Below are 23,440 nucleotides of genomic sequence, written 5' to 3' on the forward strand. Positions count from 1 at the left end.
GTGTGTGTGTGTGAGACTCAGTAAAAAACACCCGAGTGTGTAAATAATTTTGTTAACACACCACCACAAGGAAAAACACCCGTGTGACCAAAGAACCAAGAACAAACAGAGCCCCCTGGGGGGGCAATGCCTGTGTGAGGGATAATGTGAAGGGGGAGGGTTGGGATCAAATAATAATGGAATTGGAGGCGGAGATAAAACACTCCATACTCCGCAGTGCCCACCTCTCCCAAAAGACATCAAGAGTATTAGTGGACACGAAAGTCGCCTTGGAAAAGAGGCAGGGAATGGGCCGTAATGACCCCCTCAATCTTCTGTTTATTTTTTCTCTTTTTTATTAACTTTACTTTTTTGTTCTTTCCCTACATTACTGCCATCCAGCTGTAGTGCTAGTCTTCCCCGGCATCCTTGTTGAGCATGTGCAGGCATGAGACACAGTCAAAAAAACACACTGGGTGTACAAATAACTTTATTAACATATCACCACCAGGAAGATCACCCAAGTGAATAAAGCATCAGTATCAAGCGGGGGGGCTATGCCTGTGTGAAGGAAATTAAGGGGAAGGGTAGGGATCAAATCAAAATGGAGATTGTGGGGGGAAACAATGCATTTCACACTTTGCTGTGCCCACCTCTTCCTAAAGGCATCAAGAACATTGGTGCACACTGCATGCTCCTTCTCCAGAGGCACCCAAGCATGAACCTAGCGTCAGCCAGACCTCCCTGATTGGCCCAGGTTAACAACCCCAATCAAGGATCTTGTCATCAATGAGATCACCTGGCTCCAATCACTGCACATAGCAACCAATGCCACTAATCCAGCTCACAACTAGCTCAGTTTGAGCTCCACTAGGCCCAATCAGCTCCAGATTCTTTTGCAATTGCAGTCTGAACATGGACAGGAAAAAAAACTGAATTCCAAAGAAGTGGTAAGAGTGACTAACCTTAACATCAGCAGTTGATCAAGCAAGATGTCCAAGTAAAAATGAAGCCAATAGAAAGCAAGAAAATATTCTGTCCTTGTTGGAGTCCTACCATGCACATAACAAGTAGTGTTAGAGGCTGGTCATCATAATGCAGGGCTTCTTCAGGGTTGGTATTTTTCATTCATCTGCTCAGAGATGTTATTAAATATGTCTGAAGCAGGAGGGACTTGAACCCAGGCCTCCTGGCTTGGAGGTGGTGACACTCCTACACCACATGAAGCCCTATCTTCCTTGAGCCTGGCAGACTGAGCGAATAGGTGACAAGTGAATTCGAGGAATGCAAGCATCAGCCAATGATCACCTCCCACCGGGGAGAATCTGTCCAGCTCCTCTTGATGTTCAATGACATTACTGTCACTGTATTCCTCACAATCAACATCCTGTGGGCTACCAGCGTGTAAACTGGACCAACCACATGAATACTGCGGCCATAAATGCAGGTAAGAGATTGTAAATAATGTGGCATTTAACTCGCTTTCAAACCCCCCAGACCTTAATGACATCTGTAAGACACAAGTCAGGAGTGTAACGGAATGGTCCCCACTTGCCTGGATGAGTGCAGCCCCAACAACACTCAGGGAGCTTGACACCATCCAGCACAAAGCAGCCACTTGATTGGCACCACATCCACAAACACCCACTCCCTCCACCAGCAACACTCAGTAGCAGCAGTGTCTACTATCTACAAAATGCACTGCAGGAAATCAACAAAAATGCTCACACAGACCTTTCCAAACCCACGACCACTTCCATCCAGAAGGACAAGGGCAGCAGATACATAGGAACACCAACCCCTGTAAGTTCCCCTCCAAGCCTCTCATCATCCTGACTTGGAAATATATCGCCGTTCCTTCACTGTCGCTGGGTCAAAATCCGGGAATTCCCTCCCTAAGGGCATTGTGGGTCAATTCTACAGCAGGTGGACTGCAGCAGTTCAAGAAGGCTCCACCTATCTCCTCCTCTATCCATCTTCAATCCGCCTCCCTCTCTCTCCCTATTTATTTCAGAACCCTGTCCCCATCCTCTTTTTCTGATGAAGGGTCTAGGCCCGAAACGTCAGCTTTTGTGCTCCTGAGATGCTGCTTGGCCTGCTGTGTGCATCCAGCTCCACACTTTGTTAGCTCACCCTGACCTTCTTAAGGGGCAACTAGGGACAGGCAATAAATGCTGGGCCCAGCCAGTGACACCCACATCCCACAAATAAATAGGAAAAAAAAAAGTAGAAAGAAAAAGAAATAAAGTTAAAAGTTTACATTACAATCCTCCTAGTATTAATTGGAATTATAAAGGAATAAATGTAAGACTTCAACATTCTTTCTTAAGTGCACTCCTTGGAAGGGTTTGTCCTCCACTTTGGCTCGTTGCCCGGAAACTGTGTTCTTCCTGCTCTTGCTGCCTTAGATGCCGGGGGCTGACACTTTGGGCTTGCTTTAACCGCATTGAGCTCAGGACCACAGTCGCTTCCCTGCACCAGCCAAAGGTCTCATTCACGTATCCAAGTTAACCATCACCTCACACCTTCCCGATTTCTGAAAGTCCGTCCAAGTATTCAGCATTTCAATCCTGGCCTCTCACATACCCACAAGCTTACGACAGCCCTTCAGTCACCTTCTGCTCAGCTAAGGGCATCTTTCCCTGAATATCTTTGTCTCTTTCAATAGTGGCTTTGATTCAGCCAATATCCCAGCATGCATTATCGGAATGTGGCCAAGACATTCTTCATTCTGCAGGATGCATGATGCTGCTTGTCCAAAGAGGCTAGTTTCCAGGAACATCTTCAAGGATTGGGCTGTAGGCTATCTCTCTTCTCTCCCCAACCCTTGAAGATGCTCCTGGAAACTAATCTCTTTGGCCAAGCAGCATCATGCTTCCTGCAGAATGAAAGCCTTGCCCACCACACTCCAGTAAAGCATACTGGGGTATTGACTGACTTAGAGCCACTATCGAAATGCAAGAGGTCATTGTTGTACTGAATCGCATGGGCTGGCTCCGGAATGTTAAGGGGTAGTGGAGCTCAAAAGGTGCGGAATTCAATCCCAAAACCAGCGACGACCAATCAAACCAATGCCTCCTTTGCGTGTAGGATGGATGGAATCTTTGAGGAATTGCTCCTCCAATCACAGGCAGTTTCTCTGGTACAATTGCTGCTGATAGGCTCCCAAGTAACATGACACATGGGAATGGAACAAATCAGAGGGAAGTAAAATGAAAGATAGGAATGCGGATCAATCCCTGGGGAATTGTTCTTTTTTTTCTGGTAGAGCCTTTTGTTGTAGAGTGATCTGTTGAACATTCTTTTCTGTTGGCTTTGGGGTGTTGAAATCTGCCAGGGAGAAAGAAGGAGTCACCAGGGGTGGCAGAAGGAGGCTGCAAGGGAGGAATTAAGGCAAGGAAAGAGTGAGGTGGCAAAGGATGAGGGATAGGAAGAGACTGTAAGGGGTGTGGGAAGGCAGGCTGCAAGGAGCATAGAGGAAAACCGCTAAGGGGAGAAGGAGGCGACAGAGGTGACAGACTAGTTTCAAACCTGTTGACAAAGGAAGACTCAGCTAATTAAGAGCCAGACCAACTTGAAATCGCTGAGCTAATGAATTCTAATGCAATTGAGTGTGGAATCGCCAGCTTAAAGCGGCATATATTCAGGAGTAACTACATGAGGGCATCACAGGCAATCCCAAATTGTACAAGGCAGTTAAGAGTCAGCCACATTGCTGTGAGTCTGGAGTCACATGTAGGCCAGACCCGGTAAGGATGGCAGTTTCCTTCCCTGAAGGACATTAGTGAACCAGATGGGGTTTACATGATGATCAACAATAGGTTTATAGTCATCATTAAAATCATAATTCCAGAGTTTTAAAAGATACTTGAATCCAAATTTCTCTATATGCCATGGAGGGATTTGAATGCAGATAGTTACCTGGATTAATAGGTTAACAATAATACCACTATATTATTGGCTCCTTAACAGTATGAGTGTAATAAAAAAATGGCTGGCCATTGCATCCTCAAATGTACAATCTACAGTCGGTTTTAAGGGAGAGTCACTTGACCCAAAACGTTAATTCTGATTTCGCTCCACAGATGCTGCCAGACCTGCTGAGCTTTTCCAGCAATTTCGATTTTTGTCTTTAATCCGTCTTCACAAGAACAGCAGCTCATGCATACCTGTGACACAGGGAAGTCTGTAAATGAGAGCTTGAATTGACAGGGATCAGGGCCGAAGCGTGGAATGTTCTTCCTGCTCCCTTGAACAGGTGGAGGCGTAGCCAGAAATAGTCATGATGGGAGTGGAGAAACCAACAAACAAAAACAGTCAGATGGTGGATACAAGAACATGGCGGAAGAAAAGAATTGTCAATTGAGAAATGGTCATGATGAATAATCAGCAGCAGAGGGACCGAAAGCATATGAATTAAGGGAGGCGATGGCCTAGAAGTATTTTCACTGCACTGTTAATCCAAAGACATAGGTAATGCTCTGGGGACCTGAGTTCAATTACCCCAATGGTAGAATTTGAATTCAAATATTCCAAAAAAATACCCCTGGAATTAAGAGTCTAATGATAATTGTCAAGAAAAACCCACCCAATGTTCACTAATGTCTCTTTAGGGGAGGAAATTGCCATCCTTATCTGGTCTGGCCTGCATGTGACTCCAGACCCACAGCAATGTTGTTGACCCTTAACTGCCCTCTGGGCAATAAATGCTAGACTGGCCAGTGACCCCCTCATTCTGTGAATGAATTAAAAAAGTGGTTTCTTTACCATCATGTTTGATGTGGAAATGACACAGTCCATCTTCTCCAGAGATGGCTACATGCAATCAGGGGATTGGCGTAAAATAGACTCTGTTTGCACAGTGAAGAAACTGCCTGTTACAGGTCTGTGATAGCCCAAAAAGGCCCAAAGGAATCAGTAATTAATCTACCTGTGGAGCCCCATGGATATGAGTTCCCTTGGTAACAGGGAATGGTCTATCCAGCTGGAACTCATCACCTGAGCCCAATTGACCAAATTGGTGTTTTTCTTGTTGTGGAAAGAAAAACAAATAACAATACCTTTATCTTTTTGTCTCACTATACAATAAACATATATACATGCACAAGTGATTTAAGGGAAATTTGAAACAAAATAAACATTGCATTGGACTCTCTTTTGGTACACTGGTAAAGTGAGAAAAAAAGGTTTCAAAAGGGCCCTCTTGTGGTACAATGGTAATATCTATGCCCTTGGTCCAGGAGGTCTAAGATCAATAGCCATCTGCTCTAGAGGTGTGTAATAGCATCTCTGAACAGATTGATTAGAAAAATAAATTTTAGAAAAAGTTATAAACCAGACTCAGATATGAAAGACAAACTAAGTAAAGCAGACTCAGAGATGGGTCTCTGTCCTAGGTTAGGACTAGCCTTTGTGTGCTGTGAGCAGTGGCTCTGTTTTGATGTTGACAGTAAATGATCTTCCTCTCCAGCGAGTCTTTCTGAGCTATTACAAGACCTTTTCCTAAGACAATAGCATCAATAGAAACACTGTCGGACGGAAGCCTGATGCACTCATTTGTGTTTGTAGCCACAGCCCAATGGTTTATTCTGTTAAAAATCAGGCTTTCCTCACTGTGTTTGTTCAGACATGTCCCTCTTCACCATGACAAGTACCTTATCTCTCTGTGCCAGCATTACCCAACAGAGTTTAACAACAATTAGAAAGCATCAGTGTGTAATTGTACAGACAATAGAATAGAGAACGCATTTACAATAACGAAAGAAGATTCTGGATGAAACAAAAGAAGGCTGTTCCACACCATGGAGTCAGTTCGTTGGGATTCAGAATCGTGTTTGGCATTACAACACCTTGAAGAACTTAAAATTCTAAGGAATGCCTTCTGGTTTTAAGGCAAAATGTATTGTTTTAAATCCATTAACAGAATATGGGCATCTTTGGCTGAGCCAGCATTTATTGCCCATCCCTAAATGCCCAGACAGCAGTTAAAAGTCAACCACATTTGCTGTGGGTCTGGAGTCACATATAGGCCAAACCAGATAAGGATGGCATTTTCCATCCCTAAAGGACATTAGTAAACCAGGTTGCTTTTTCCCCTATAACAGCTTCATGGTCATCATTGTAGGGTCATAGAGCCATACAGCACAGAAGCAGATCCTTCAGTCCAATCAATCCATTCTGAACATAATCGCAAACTAAAATAGGCCCATGTATCTGTTCCTGACCTTTATTCCTCCATTCCTCTTCGTAGGAGAGTCTAGGACACGAGGGCACAGCCATAGAGTAAAGGGAAGATCTTTTAGAACGGAGATAAGGAGAAACTTCTTCAGCTAGGGAGTGGTGACTCTATGGAATTCACTGCCACAGAAGGCTGTGGAGTCCAGGTCATTGAGTACATTTAAGACGGAGTCAGATAGGCTCTTGATTATCAAAGGGATCAAGGGTTACGGGGAGAAAGCAGGAGAATGGGGTTAAGGAACTTATCAGCCATGATTAAATGGTAGAGCGGACTCAATGTGTCGAATGGCCTAATTTCTGCTCCTATGTCTTATGGTCAAACCCGTCCTATTCATGTACTTATCCAAATATCGTTCAAACATTGTAATTGTGCCCACGTAGGTGCTTTATTTCACATTTTTATTGAATTCAAATTCTACCATATCACAAGATAATATCACTACACTATCACTTCCCATTAAATACACATTATTATATTTCCACGAAGGATAGTGTCAAATTAAGACCAAAACCAGATGTTTATCTTTTATTATTAGCACATATTTTTGGCTGGATTTCAAATTAATTGCTTGTTTTAATTTATTCCATCACATCTTCTCTCCCTTTTCTCATTTGCTAATTAAAGTAGGCAGCAGTCTTTGCTGCAGTGGGTAGTGCCCGTGCCTCTGAGCTGGAAGCTCTGTGTCTGATTCCCATTCTAGATCTTGATGGTCAAGGAAGTGGTGTGTGACATATGAGTATCAGCCTGAATCACCTTCGGAAGGCAGGAGGTGAGAGCAGGGATGATGTCTGGTCAGCCAGGTAACAGAAGGAACATTGGATTCTCGATATTTACCATCCATTGTACCAGGCTACAACATGCCAGTAAAAATGTACATTGTCACAGCAACTCAGCGTCCTTGGAACAGCTGGCTCTTCAGTTGGTCAGACAGTTGGCATGGCTTAGATCGGTGGCAAAAATATGGGGGTAGATCCTTGATCTATTTGCAATGGATTTGAGACCTGCCTCATTGTGTTATGTGATGACACTATGGCTTTAGAGGCCTATTTTGTCCTTTTCTTTTAGAAAGGTTTTAAGACAGAGCTGCTGAGATGTCATTTGAAAACTCGTAAAGTTAGCGGCTTGCGAGGCCTTGAGATTTATTTTTAAAGTCAACCCATTCCATGGACTTTATTGGTACAGGCTCCCTGAATTTTAGACTCACCGAAGACTGTGAGGGGACCTTCTGTCACCCTCAACCAGACTGAAGGCTACTTTCCCCGGACTTTGAGACGTGGCGATTTGCCTGAAGCATATGCAATGGGTTTGCTTTCAGATTGGCTTAGCTTGTGTTCCTTCTCACTTGTGTTCAAATTGTGGTGTTAAATTCATTCTGGCAAAGCAAACAATTTCAGGTCGAGGCTGAAATTGAAGTCATTTGCCTTGGCTGAGCAATGGAAAAAAAAACCACAGTGGGCTCACATGCTAGTAATGGAGGTACAATGAGCCCTGGAAGTGCATGTTCAGTGCCCTTAGAGATGGAATTCATAGATTTCCAGAGAACCATATTTCTAGTTGCAAAACTCGGCGCATGTGTATGTGTAACATTGAGTTAGCGTGAGGACATAAATGATAGCATCCCCCACTTTGACTGAACACTGTTGACAGCCATTGTAGGCTTCCTGTGGTAAAAAGCAAGGCAGGATTGAAAAACTATGAGCCTTTAGTTCTGGTAGAGAGAGCAGATGTAAAAAGATGAGGCACAGCAAGGTAGCGATGCTATTAGATTCCAAGTTTTTGTAAAGTTAGAGAACATTAACAGAGCAAGTGAGGAGCCCTGAGATGTAGCCTGATCGAACCTATGAGCTGGGTGTGTGTCCGTGTGCACAAAGTGTTCTGGTGACAACATTGCACCCAAAGGTGCCAATGTGCTCCAAAGTGCAGCATTGAAGTGCAGGTCTGCATTGGAAATGTGTTTCAGATGAGGCATATGGGTGAGAAAAAGCTGGTAAATGTCTCATGCCAAACTCTGTGGATGATGGGATATACGCTGTTGCTGCCCAGGGGGCGTACTCTGAGATGTTAGTGACTGCTAGCCAAGATGACAGCCTGGGGGGATTGACACACGACCATGTTGGGAATTGTTACCATCTAGTTTGTATTTGGCGGTGGGAGAATCTCAATGAGCTGAGATCAGGAAATACTGGCACATTAAAGCAGATACAAAACGGGATAATAATGGCACACTAAAACAGGGAAAAATGTCACATTAAGACATGCGATTCGGTCTGTTGCCACTGACCAGCAGGCCTTTTGCCTTGCACTTCAAAACTGAGCCGCAGAATCGGACGTTTTGTATTTCAATGTCTGGAATCTCAGTTTTTCCATCTCGCCATATCTTCCCAATGGATTCACCAATCCAGGTCTCTGGGAAGACCCTGTCCCTTGGGTCTATTAAGTTGGGAATTGCACCAACTGATGCATTGGCCCAATTTCACAAAGGTCGGAGGGCCCCCGTTCAGTGGGTGTGCTATATGGCAGCGTGAGGAGGACAATGCACTTTGCCTGACAAACCTGTTTAAGGGATATTGCTGACAGACAGCAGAAAGGAGGGAAAGTACACACTTCCACTCCCAGGATGCTGGCAATTCAGTGTAAGAGCTCACCGGCATTCAGAAGTGTCAAACATTGCCTTCAGGCAAACAATGTCAAAATGAAGTGAAAAGCTGTAGAAATCTGGCAATGTCTCTTCATGACTATCATTACCTTGGTGACCAATAAGCTGAAAAGCTGAGCCCACAGTGTTCTGCAGGTAGTTGTTTCAAGGAGTGAGCTTTGACAATCAAAAGAAATTAAAAAAAAAGTCAAATACCAGGAATACACTGAGAATGTAATTGGGTTAGCTCAGTTTGTGTTCCTTCCCACTTGTGTTCAAACAGTGGTGTTAAATTCATTCTGGCATAGCAAACATTTTCATGTCGAGGCTACAAGTGAAGTCATTTGTCTTGACTGAGCAATGAAACATTTACTATTAATTATTCACAACATAAGACCACAGTGGACTTGTGTCCTAGTAATGAAGGTATAGCAAGCCCCTGCAGTATATACTTTCTACATCCTTAGAGATGAACTGTACAGGTTTCTCACAAAATATATTTCCAGTTGCAAAATGACACAGAACTCTTTACAACTTGCCAAGGCAAGTATTTCATTTTGCTGTTTTGCAAATGGGAATACAGGAGGTTGGCCAGGCTTGAGATTTTTAATAAACATCTTTGCCTGGAGTAGATCCAGGGACCAGGACCCCACTGCTGATATTGTTTGGTACAACTGAGGGGATCTATCAGAAGTAAAAGGTCCTTGTTGTCTCCTGTCAGTTACTTCCCACTCCTCCCCCTCATAAATCGCTTCCCTCTTCATTACCTTTGTATTCGTGGTCGAGAGCTAACAGCAGTCAACCAAATTAAAGTGGGATTTCAGAGCGTGAATGATAACTGACAGACCTCAGGGCTCAACACTGATGTTAACCATTTCTGAACACTTTTGTGATTGCAATGAGGTCAGTCAGGTGGGCCTCAGAGAATATGAGCTCCCTGATTGGGATGTTAATCTGGCCCAGCCGGGGAGCCCTGGCTGACAGATATTAACAGGAATCTCAGGGGTTCTCTTCCCTCTGAGAGCTGGCTCTGAGGGTGCTGAATCAGTGTCGAGCACTCTCCACATGTAAATAAAGGGTGCTTTGGTGATGGGATCCAGCCTCTGTTGAGTTATTTCAGTGGCGATAAGAGAAACGCACGCTCCTGAAGAAATTTGCTGGCAACAGTCATCTTTGTGTTAGGGATGAGCATTTCTGGCATCAGGTCATTATTTGGAAAACATGCCATTGAAGATTGAGCCCAATCTTCATAAGAATGTATTACTTTTTCAGGGCAAATGATGTTGGGCCAGATGGAAAACAATGAGTAATTCTCTTGATGGCTTATCGACCCACAGCCTTTTCAGTTACTTGAAGCCTAACTTTGCCTGTGGCAACAGATGCCAAAATGTTTCAAGAGTTGACAGATTTAACCTCCTCTGGCTCTGAGATGCTACCAGTTTTACCTGGCAGTTTGAGAATCAGGTGTTGGGATTTTTGACTGGGTTAAGGTGACTGGCAGAAGCATCAGTCTTTGGTTTAACGCTTAATGAGGTGCTGAGAGACTAGTATGTGAGATTAATGATGTTATCATGCAAAAATGCCTACTACTTGAAGCCCAACGGGACTTCAAACAATTGGCTTTATCATTGGAAAATGTAGCAAGTGGAAAATATGAGTTCCCAGGTATTCCAATGGAAGTGAACACCCTCGCCAGGCCAACTGAGCTTGGGGATCACCACTTTAGAGCAGGCAATTGTATAGTTACACTCAGGACGTATCCTGAACAGACAGACTCTGGGTCAGCCCAAAGCAAAACCCCAAAACAAAGCCAAACCTTGAACAAGCAGTTAAAATTTTCTTCAAGATCCAGACGTCTAGTGATTATAGTTGCTGTCGATATGGAGAGTCGAGACACCAAAAGAGTCTAACTAGCCCTAGACAGAGTAAGAGAAGTCATAGGCCAATGCCCAGGAGAGTGCATACCCTGGAAAGCTCACTTACACCTGGGTTTGGAACAGTTAAATTGCTTAGAAACCTTCAAATCAGAACCAATCCAAATAAATGTGTGGATAAATGGTCACCCAGTCCTAATGGAGGTGGATACTGGTGCAGCTGTTTCAGCGATCACAGAACCAGTCTATAAGAAGATTCACTCTGGACTCCAACCCTTACGTTTGCACAAGATCTCGGCTAAACTGAGAATCTATATCGGGGATTCTTTACAGATTAAGGGTACAACTTCTCTAATGGAAAGCAACTGGTTCAGCTACCACTGATTGTAGTAAAAGATTTGGGCCCAACCTTGATGGGATGAAATTGCTTGAGAAAGATTCACCTACATTGTTCGATGAGAAAATGGCTGCCTGAGTGAAGTCCTAGTTAAATATTGAAATGTTTTTCAGGTCTATGGACCATCAAAGGAGCCAAGGTCCTTTGCCAAGGTTTGATGGTCCTTGCACATTGACCAGAAAGCAATCCCATGATTCTTCAAGGCCCCACCCAGTTCCATTTGCCTTCTGGGAAAAAGTTGAGGGAGAAATCAGGAGGCTGGAAAGTGAAGGAATCGTCGAACCCGTTCAGTTCGTGGAATTTGATTTATTTATTGTCATGTGTACCATTTTTAAATTCATTCATGGGATGAGGGCGTCGCTGGCCAGGCAGTATTTATTGTCGATCCCGCATTGCTCAGAGGGCAGTTCAGAGTCAACCACATTGCTGTGGGTCTGGAGTCACATATAGGCCAGATGGCAGTTTCCTTCCCTAAAGGGCATTAGTGAACTCGATGGCTTTATCCTGACAACCCATAATGGATTCACAGTCAAGATTAGATTCTTAATTCCAGATATTTTATTAAATTCAAATTCCACCATCTGCCATGGTGGGATTCGAACCCCGGTTCCCAGGACAGTATTTGGGTCACTGGATTAATAGCACTAGGTAATACCACTAGGCCAGCACCTCCCCATTATCTAAGTACAGTGAAAAGCTTTATTTACTTGGCAGATACATAGTAAGAAAAAACATACAGATCATGGGGTGGAAAAAAAATTAGAGGCAAATAGGTTACGTCGCAGAGTCTAATAACGGCCGGGAAGAAGCTGATCCTGAACCGGCTGGTGCATGTGTTCATGCTTCTGCATCTTCTACGAAATGGAAGAGCTTGTAGGAGAGCATTACCATGGTAGGAGGGGTCTTTGATGATGTTGGCAGCCTTTCCATGGCACCGAGAGGTGTAAATGGAGTCTATGATTGGGAGGTTGGCTTCTGTGATGATCTGGACTATGCACACCACCTTCTAGAGCGGCATGGTGGCTCAGTGGTTAGCACTGCAGCCTCACAGCGCCAGGGACCCAGGGTTTGATTCCACCCTCGGGCAATCGTCTATGTGGAGTTTGCGTGGGTTTCTTCTGAGTGCTCCGGTTTCCTCCCACAGTCCAAAGAGGTACTGGCTAGGTGGATTGGTCATGCTAAATTGCCCATAATGTTCAGCAATGTGTGGGCTATGGGGGGATGGGTCTGAGTGGGGATGCTGCAAGGGTCGGTGTGGACTTGTTGGGCCGAAGGGCCTGTTTCCACATTGCAGGGATTCTTTGATTCTGTAGTTTCTTGCGGTCCTGGGCAGAGCAGTTGCTGTGCCAGGCCGTGATGCATCTGGACTGTATGCTTCCAATTCTGCATCTCTAGAAGTTGGTGAGGGACCTTATTGACATGACAGATTTCCTGAGGAAGTGGAGGCATTGTTATGCCTTCTTGACCATTGCATTTATGTGGGAAGCCCAGGATAGATTGTCAATTATTATCTCTCCAAGGAACTTGGCATTTTCCACTCTCTCAATCTCCGCTTTGTTGATGTAGATGGGGCTGTGTTCTCCCCTTTCTTTCTGAAGTCAATGATCAGTTCTTTCATTTTGCCAAGGTTGAGAGAGAGGTTGTTCTCATTGCAGAACGTCATCAAGCCCTCTATCTCTTCTCTGTATTCGGTCTCATTTTCGTTTGGTATCCGTCCTCCAACAGTGTCATCAGCAAACTTGTAGATGGCATCTGTTCAGAATTTGGCAACACGGCCATGAGTGTACAGGGAGTACAGTAGGGAGCTGAGGATGTATCTTTGGGGAAAACCAGAATTGAGTGCTATTGTGGAGGAGGGGCAGTTGTCAATCCTCACTGATTGCAGCCTGTGGGTCAGAAAGCTGAGGATCCAGTTGCAGAGGGTGGAGCTGAGACCAAGATTTCTGAATTCTGAGATCAGCTTGGGGGGGATAAAGGTGTTGAAGGCGGATCTGTAGTCAATAAAGAAGAGTCTCATTTATTTGTCTTTGTTGTGTGATGAGTGCAGGTCTAGGGCAATGGCATCCTCTGTGGATCTGTTACATTGGTAGGCAAACTGCCAGGGATCAAGGCAGGCTGGGAGAGTAGAATTGATGTGGGTTGTGACCAAAGTCTTGAAGCATTTCCTGATTATTGAGGTCAGAGCCATTGGGCATTGGTCATTAAGCTACACTGCATGTGTTTCCTTGGGAACTGGGATGATGGTGGGCTTCTTGACGCAGGTGAGGACTTTGGTTTGTAGGACGGAGAGGTTGAAGATGTCAACTGGTCCGCACAGGATCTGAGTGCTTGTTCGGGAACACAGTCCATGCACTTTGCTTTCCTAGGGTTGACTCCCAGGACGACTGATCTGATGTCTGCAGGGTGACAGTGGGCACAGGTGGGTCCGGGCTAACAGGGCAGGTGACACTGAATCATAGAAACGTAGAAGATAGGAGCAGGGGTAGGCCATTCGGCCCTTCGAGTCTGCTCCACCATTCTTCACAATCATGGCCGATCGTCTAACTCAATAGCCTAACCCTGCTTCCTCCCCTTTGGTCCCATTTGCCCCAAATGCTATATCTAGTTGCCTCTTGAATCCATTCAATGTTTTGGCATCAACTGCTTCCTGTGGTAATGAATCCCACAGGCTGACCACTCCTTGGGTGAAGAAATGTCTCCTCATCTCCGTCCTAAATGATCTACTCCCGAATCCTCATACTGTGACCCTTAGTTCTGGACACACCTACCATCGGGAACATCCTCCCTGTGTCTACTCTGTCCAATCCTGTCAGAATTTTAGAAGTCTCTACAACATTCACCCCAATTTTTCTGAACTCTAGTGAAAACAATCCCAACCTAGTCAAGTTCTTGTCATTCATCAGACCCGCCATCCCTGGATCAGCCTGGTAAACCTTCTCTGCTGCCCCTTTAGAGCAAGAGCATTGTTGGCATTCTGCTTGAACCAAGCATAGAAGGCATTGAGTGCACCAGGGTAGAAGGCGTCTTTGTCCACTGTCTTTCTCTCTTCATTTTGTATCCCGTTATGTTGTTTAAGCCTTGCCACAGTTGGTAGGACTCTGTTTGGTAGGTCTGGGCCTCTAACTTGGTCCAGTACTGCCTCTTGGTATCTCTGATAGCTTTAGGGAGGTCATATCTGGATTTTCTGTATAGGTCTGGGTCATCCAACTTGAATGCTGCACATCTGGTCTTCAGTAGGGAATGGGCTTCCTGGTTCACCCAAGGTTTCTGGTTGGTGAATACCCAAACTGACATTTTTGGCACACAGTCCTCCACGCATTTGCCAATGAAGTCTGTGATGGTGGTGGCGTACATGCCTAGGTTTTCCACCGAGTTCTTGAACACGGTCCAGTCCATCGATTCCAAGCAGCCCCGGAGATTGTCTTCCGCAGCGTTGGACCAACATTGTATTTCCTTTGGTGAACGATCCTACCGTTTCAGCTTGTGCTTGTATGTTGGGAGGAGGAGGAACACAGCGCTGTGATCGGATTTTCCGAAGTGTGGGCGGGGGATGGAGCAGTAAGCGTCTTTGATGGTTATGTAGCTGTGGTCCAGGATGCCTGGTTCCCCTGGTGGGGCAGGAGATGTGTCGGTGGCACTTTGGCATCATACATTCGAGGTTAGGTTGGTTGTATTCGCTGGCCAGGATGAGTAGGACCTTAGGGAATTTCCTCTCTAGAGTGATTGTGCCAGTGTAATTGTCATCTAAGGCATTCTTCACATGCCCATGGGGTGGAATGTAGACCACTGTCAGGATGGGGAGGTGGCAGTACCAGGAGTGAAGCCTAATGGGTCAGTTTGTGGAGGATTTTAAACAAATGGTAAACCACATTTCACAGCTTGATAAATATCCAATTTCTGGGATAGAGGATTTATACACAAAGCTCGCTGGGCGTGTTATCGTTCACAAAGCTGGACATGAGCCATGCATACCTGCAATTGCTGTTCGATGAGGATTCCCAGAACCCAATTAATACCCACAAGGGTTAGTACCAATATATGAGGCTGCCATTTGTGGCATCATCAGCCTGTGCATTTTTTTTCAGCAGATGATGGAGAGCATTTTACAAGGTCTACCCCAGGTCATCATTTATCTGGATGATGTGCTACCAGGAGGAAAGAACAATAAGGGGCACTTGGAGAACTTGGAGATAGTTCTTTAATGCTTTTCCTGGGCAGATATACACCTTAGAAGGAAAATGTATGTTCCAAGATTCCCAAGGGACCTACCTGAGCTACAGAGTCAACAAGACCGGGGTGTACTTGGTGGAAGATAAAGTGAGGGTGATCAAAGGTGGTCCGGCTCTCCCATCTGTATCAGAGCTTTGGCCTATCATTGGGCTGGCAACTTGCACTCTATCACAACATATGGGTAGATACAAAGCCCTCAAAGTTCACAATGACACACTATCTTATCATCTGAAGGAAGAGGGCATAGATGGACTGGAGGACAGAGATGGACCGGAAGGAGTGGTGGAGGAAGTGGAGAGGAGGGGGGTGGTTTAGGGCAGAGGTGGGCGGGAGGAGGGGGACCGGTTGTCAGTGGACGGGGGGAGGGTGCGGGGAAGATTGGAAGGTGCGGTGCGGAGATAGACCACAGGCTCACAAACCTCCAACAGCTCTGAGGAACGGTCTCTGGACCCGAAACGTTAGCTCTGCTTTCTTTCCAGAAATGCTGCCAGACCTGCTTGAGATTTTGAGCAATTTGTTTCAGAGTCACTATTGCTAGCTCTATATTCCAGAAGTATTGACTGTGTAAAGCTAGTGAGATGCAAACCACCAACCTCAGTGCATAAGCCAACGTTTATTGATTTCCAGCCCTGGCAATGACCACTACACCACCATCTCCCCGTGTGCACTGGCAGTCAAAAATCAAATGACACCAGTTCACCTGATGAAGGAACAGCGTTCCAAAAGCTTGCAATTTTCAACTATAACCTGGTGTCGTGTGACTTCTGACTTTGCCCACCCCAGCCCAACACCGGCACCTTCACATCATGTGCATTTGAAGAAATGTTGCAATTGTTTAAGACATTAAAACAAGGCAATTAGTGGTCTGTGAATGCCAAAGATCCCTTGGGAATGTTAAAGACGGGACAGGGGGCTTGCTGATGTTTGCTGCCCAACTGTCCCACAGTCAAAAGCTTCTGGCTTGTGGAAATCTTGCTGTGTGTAGGATTAGTTTGCGCATCAACTGTGTGCCAAAACAATTCCGTAGATTATTTTCAAGTACCAAGCGTATTTGGCCACGTTGGTAAATTGGGTTTGTCAAAGCTCTGTAGGACTTGCCTTTGCTGATGCAGGAGGGCCAGACTACATGATTCTACACTGTAAAACTAACAGGGCTTGTACCAATGACTGAAAAGATGTGGTGGATTAGGATTAGGCTAACTGGCACACAGTTTAATGTCTCAATGACAGACGTCTCAGTTATACAGCTCGTTTTGTAATAAATGAATTTCCTAGATCTGACTGACATTTCATTAAAGTGTGTGGATTTAAATCTTCATTTGTGACATTAAAAAGCTACTAAGAATGCAGAATCAGGTCTCAGAGCAGGCCTGGTAATGAATTTTAGCTTGGGGAGGAGACAGAGGGAGAAGTTTCTCTGACATGGCACCGATCACCTCCTCAATTCTCTGTCCCATACGAATACTCATTTCTGCCTGGATTTCCTGCGCATTAAGTGGATTAAATGGTGTGTCAGGGTTCATATTAATGAACCCTTTCATCCCTTTCCCACAGTTGTAGAGTTATTGTCTTATCTGCAACTACAAAATGTAAATGATTATGAGCGACCGGCAGGAAAATATATGGTAGTTAAAAATGGCAGATATGGTAGTGATTCATGCATGCCACCTAGTGAATGAATCTGCTATCGTTAGCCTGTCTGACCTACATGTACTGAGGGAGTGCTGCACTATCCGAGGATCTGTATTGTGGATGAGGGCTTTTACAGATCCTCTAAGTTGCTCATTTAAAAACAAATTCCATTTTGATGAAGTTTAGAAACACACATAACTACGATAGGTGAGCTCCAGTTACAGACTGCCACGTGGATTTATGATGTAACGATGAGACAAGATCAGACACCTCCAAAAAAATACAGCAAGATAGGGCACTGAATATTCTTGGATACAAGGGCAAATACTGGAAATCTGAGGCAAACACAGAGGACACTGAAGAAACTCGGCAGGGCTGAACCTAAGGACGTACAAAGATAGGACCAGGAGTAGGCCATTCAGTCCACCAAGCCTGTCCCACCATTGAATGAGATTATGATTGATCTGTGGCCTAATTCCACACATACCCTACAGCCCATGTCCCTTAATGCTTTTGCTGAACAAAAGTACATCAGTCAGATTTAAAACTAACAGCTGATCCAGCATCCATCGCCATTTGTGGAAGAAAGTTCCAAACCTCTGCCACCCTTTGTGCGTAGAAGTTTCAAAGTCTTTTCCCCCAGCGTAGACGAGATAAAAACTCAAGGGCATAGGTTTAAGGCGAGAAGGGAAAGATTTAAGAGGGAAATGAGGGGCATCTTTTTCTCTCAGAGGGTGGTGTGTATATGGTATAAGCTGCCTGAGGAAGTGATGGAGGCTGATATGATTACAACATTTCAAAGGCATTTGGATGGGTACATGAATAGGAAGGGGTGATAGTGATATGGGACAAATGTTGGCAAATGAGAGTAGATTAATTTAGGAGATCTGGTTGGCGTGGACGAATTGGACCGAAGGGTCTGTTTCCCTGCTGTACATCTCTATGACTCCGTGACTACAAGTGCTTCCTAGCATCTCTTGTGAACAGCATGGCCCTTAATTCTCAGGCTATGCATCATAGTTCTAGGATCTCCAAACAATGGAAATAGTTTATCTTTATCTACCATGTTTCTTCCTGTTAATATCAGGGGGCAAATTGCTCTTACAGAGAGCCAACAAGGCCTTGCTAGGCTGAATGGCCTCCTTTTGCATTATATCCATTTCACATATCCATCTGAATTCATGAAAGATAAGAAGTTGATAAGAATCGAGGTTAATGTATTATATAGTACATTGCGTCCTATTTCGTTCTCCAGATATAATAGTTCCGATCCAGACATCAAAACTTTATTTTGCTTCAGTTAATTTCCCACATCAGTTGATCTTTGAATTTAATTTTCCTTGTTTTTTCTCTGAAGTACGTGCTGCTGCTGGTTTGCTCTTTCTCTGAATTCTGTTGCTGTTCAAAAGCATGGTTTCTGACCTTCCCCATTGATTGAATTTTTTGCCACTCGGTGGAAGTTCTGTGATTGCCTTGGCTCAGGCCTGATGTTTCCTCTCCAGGGCTCTCTGAATTAATTAGTTCATGTAAACACCTTTAGACGCCTCGAACCTTCTCATTTTGGTGAAGCTGTCTATGTGTAGGACCCGTCCTATTTTAAAATGCTGGGTGGTCTCAAACAGGACTTGCCTCCTGAGATGTTGATGCTTCTGGCAAGGCCAGGCATGGCCAGGCCCATGATAAGATGCCCCTTGTTGTTCAGCAATCTCCTGGAAGAACCGCTATTCTTGTGGTGGCAATGGTCAGATGGTGTTTGGTTAACAGTCCTAGTAGCGCTGACTCAGTGACAAGAGAGCTAGTGGTGGAGCAGGCTCAATAGGCCAAATGGCCCAGTTCTGCTCCCATATCTCATGATTATGTGCTGAGATAGAGGATCAGCCATGATCATGTTGAACAGCAGAGTAGGCTTGATGGGCTGAATGGCCTACTACTGCTTCTATTTTCTACCATTCTAAATCAGGAGGGTATCAGTGAGAGTTCTGGGATCATTTATCCAGACAAATTCAGCTTCAGGAATCCTTAACCCTTTCCCCTTAATATTTCCATAAGTAAGTGAGTCTGACTAACTCCCTGGAGCACATCTAGGGTGCTAGTATCTCTGAGTGTGAGCTGAATTTGAATGGTCAATTCACAGGTTAAATACTCACAAATTACAGAGTGAATGAATTCACTGTTCATTCCCAAAGAGAAATTGGAAAAGTCAGGTGCTAACACTCCTTCATGAACTCCATACTTATAATTGGTGACATTTAAACTAAAATATTAAACATCATTAAATATTCTTATGGCACAGTGGCAGAGTTTTTGAAGACTAAGTTCCACTACAATCTGGTACTTAGCAAGATTCTCAGGTACCAGCTGTATTCAGTTTTACTTTCCAATAAATTTTTTTAAGCCTTCATTCACAGTATGGCTAGCCTGACATTCATTGCTCATCCCAAGTTACTCACAGGGCAATTGAGAATCAACCATATTGCTGTGGGTCTGGAGTTACATGTAGGCCAGACCAAGTAAGGATGGCAGTTTCCTCCCCCAAAGGGCAGTAGTGAACTAGATGGGTTTTTTTCACCTAACAAGGGCTAACATTAGATTCTTAGTTCTAGGCTCCTTAATGAATACAAATTCAAGTGTTTGCCACAGCAGGATTTGAACCATGGTCCCCAGAACTTTCCTTGAGTCCCTAGGTTAAGAGTCCAGCAATAACACCACTAGGCCATCACCTCCCCTTAATTCAGCTCAATACAATTCAATAGTGATCTCTCTTAAACCATACGACCAGAACTAGGGCACCAACACCATGATGTAACAGGTGACCATTTACAACCTCCATTTTCAGAGCAGGTGGTACAGACTTTAAGCTGCATTGTAACAGCCAGCCAGCATACCATCAACAGCACTGTCCAATCTCACCCACCCTACCACCCGGGCTGCACAACATGTGGGAACATCTACACCCCCCCCACTTCACAGGCTGTCCTGACTCAGAAATAGTTTGCTTTCCTTCACCCTTTGTTGGGGCAAACTCCTGGCAAAAACAGCGAGGCAGCGCTGTGACCACACGGGCCGCTAGGAGGCAGCTCACCGCCACAAGTTCAGGGGCAATAAATACTGGACCCAGCCAGTGATGCCCACATCCTGTGAATGAAATAAGAGAACAAATGGGATGCAGCAGATCATCAAAGAATACGTTAAATAACTTGTTCAGATTGTGACACACCTCTGGAGTAGGTATGAGGCTGAATGCGTGCTTTCTAACTCAAAGTTCGGGCCATTGCCATCGCACCACATGAGTACAATTGGAATTCTTTCAAGAGCCCTTGGAGCTCACAATGTGAGCCCGTTCCTTACAATAATGCAAGGCTAACAGCAACTGTGAAGCAAAGGGCATTGACTGAAGTCGTTTGCCTCACACCAAGGCTCGAAATTGCAGATTTGGAAATGCTTCTTGACGGCCCGGCTTCCTCCTTTGGACTCGGGAGGTAGTAAATTTCTGCCTTCTCCTATTCCTTTGGCAACAGCCCCTTTGGCAGAAGCTACCATGCCATGCCTTCCCAGAATCCCCCGTGGCTCTCCCATCGAGCCTACCGTGATTGCTCAGAAGAGGCCACGTGAGAAGTGACTCAGCCAGGACCAAAGCAGGCACCCATGCACTCAGAACTCAACGAGAAGACAAAAGACTGTGATACTTCTCTGAATCCCAAAAGCAATTCAGTGACTTGCAGGAAATTAATCCACTTTTACTGCCCACACTGCATCAATGACTCACACAAGGTGGTAGCTGTAACAGACCCATCTTATGCTCTGAGCAATTTGATCATCGATGCCCATCATGACCGATCTAATAATTTTTAACACTGCTCTTGAACAGACATTTGTCGATTTATTTTCTGAAAGGTTTTAATGAATGTTTGCCTGGTAGCCTGCTGTTATGTATTTGTGGTTCTGTGTGGAGAACACAAACACTTTCATTTTAATTTACAGCCTGGCTTGAGGCTTGTTAATTTCAAAGTCATATCCTGCGCAGTTGCAGCTTAACTCGAGGAGCTCGGCTTGCTTGTGTGTCACTCACTCTCTCATTGTTTTATATCACAGGAATCAAACTCTTGAAATTTTATTTTCTGTATTGAAGGCAGGGCTAGTTCTCTCAGGGTCTTTGTAATATTGACCCCCAGCTCTTGATACTTAATTCCATGATCTTTCAGAAAGTACCAATGTCAATTTTAAAGGCTGTGAGATATGGAATTTCATGTTTCCCTCGTGACACCATGGACATCCCGAATAAATGGGGAGGCAGTGGCTCGGTAGTATTGTTGCTGGGCCATTAATCCTGTGACCCCAGTAATGTCCCAGGATTCTGATGACAGCAGATGTTGGAATTTGAATTCCATTAAGAACCTTGAATTTTACATCAAATGATGACCATGAATCAATTGTTGGGGGGGAAAAAAAACGCATATGCATCACCAGTAGGGAATGAGACTACAATCCTTAACTGACCTGGTTTATATGTGACTCCAGACCCACAGCAATCATTCACAAAATCCCAGCAGCATCGAAGCAGGCCAATCAGCCCATGCCAGCTGTCTGAAGGACATCCCATTCAGACACATCCCCCAACCCAATGACCCTGTATTTCCCACAGTCATCCCAGCTAGCCTGCATATCACTGGACACTATGAGCAATTTAGCATGACCTGCACATCTTGGACTGTGGGAGGAAACTGGAGCACCTGGAGAAAACCCACACAGACACGGGGAGAATGTGCAAACTCCACGCAGACAGTCGCTGGAACCGAACCCAGGTCTCTAGGATAAGAGGTGGTAGTGCTAGCCACTGAATCACTGTGTGTTCCGACTGTAGTTGACTCTTAACTGCCCTCTGGGCAACTAGGGAAGAGCAATAAATGCTGCCTGGCCAATGTTGCTCACATACCGTGAATGGGTTTTCAAAAAAAATTGCCAACTCTCCACACATAATCCTGTTTGTTCCTTTATTTAAAAATCCATGACCGTAGCAATAGCAGTCACTTCTGTAATATAATGAGGCTGTATCTGTTGATGAGTGTCAGATATGCTTCTCTAAGAACCACAGTGAGTTTTTCTCCTTTACTCATTCAGATAGTTATTGACCGTCCCTAATTGTCTAGATGGCAGTTCGGAGTCAATCACATCACTGTGGGTATGGAGTCACATGTAGACCAGACCAGGTAAAGATGGTAGTTTCCTTCCCTGAAGGGAATTAGTGAACCAGATGGGTTTTTCCCAACAATTGACAATGGATTCACGGTCATCATTAGATTCATAATAGTTGTTGAATTCAAATTCTACCATCAGCTATGGCAGGATTCAAACCCAGGTCCCCAGAACATAATCTGGGTCCTTGGATTAACAGTCCAGGGATAATACTACCAGGCCATCACCTCCTCTTGAGTTGCTATTGAGACAGGGAGAAGAGAGGATGGAGGAGCTGGAACACAGAAGTCAGTGTTCTTTATAATGATGTGCAGCGAAATGAGTTTATTGGAATGCCTGAGAATCAGATAACGGTTAGTCTTGTGTAGGCAACAATGGAAATGCAGCCAACTCCGAGCTGGACCATCTAGCCCAAGAAAGCAGTAAGTATCTATATTGCAGCACTGGACCTCAAAGCTTAGACTTCATGGGAGGCAACACAGAAATGTAGACATCCATCAATACAGAACAGCAAATGATTGCAGAGTGGAGACAGATCAATCCACGGTGTGAGCTCAGATCAGTAGTTCGAGACTCTCCTTACAGATCGCGTACCGGCAAGTTATTGCAATCCTCCTGAAGAAAAGCTGGGGCACAGAAAGTTAAACCAGAAATTGGAAAAGGGTATTGGCTGCATTCTGACAGGGTAAAGGATTCACAGGAAAGGGCACAGTGGCTAGCCCTGCTGCTTCACAGCACCAGGTTCGATTCCACCCTCGGGTGACTGTCTGTGTGGAGTTTGCACATGGTTTCCTCCCACTGTCCCAAAGATGTGCAGGCTAGGGTGGATTGACTCTGGGAAGTTGCCCTGTAAGGCCCAGGGCAGTGCAGGCTGGGTGGATTAGCATTGGGAAATGCAGGGTTACAGGGATAGGGCCGGGGGTGGACCGGGTGGGATGCTCTTCAGATGGTCAGTGTGGATTCAATGGGACGAATGGCCTGCTTCCACGCTACAGGGATTCTATGACAGAGGGCTAAAGGATTGGATTATTCTTTCAAAGAGCTAGCACAGGCCTAGATGAATGAATGAGCTTCCTCCTTGCTGTATCGCGCAAGGTTATGTTTTGAGTGGTAGTGCTAAAAAATTTATTTTTGCATATGACACCAAACGTATGGTTTTTTCTTTGTCCATCTGAAATTAGTATTCACCATAGTGAGCGATTTGAGCTGCAAGGTTAAACACTTTCCATTTCAGACCCACTGTTTTTCTGTGGTTTTGGAGA

The sequence above is a fragment of the Stegostoma tigrinum genome, chromosome 38 (assembly GCF_030684315.1).
Source record: "Stegostoma tigrinum isolate sSteTig4 chromosome 38, sSteTig4.hap1, whole genome shotgun sequence".
NCBI lineage: Eukaryota > Metazoa > Chordata > Chondrichthyes > Orectolobiformes > Stegostomatidae > Stegostoma > Stegostoma tigrinum.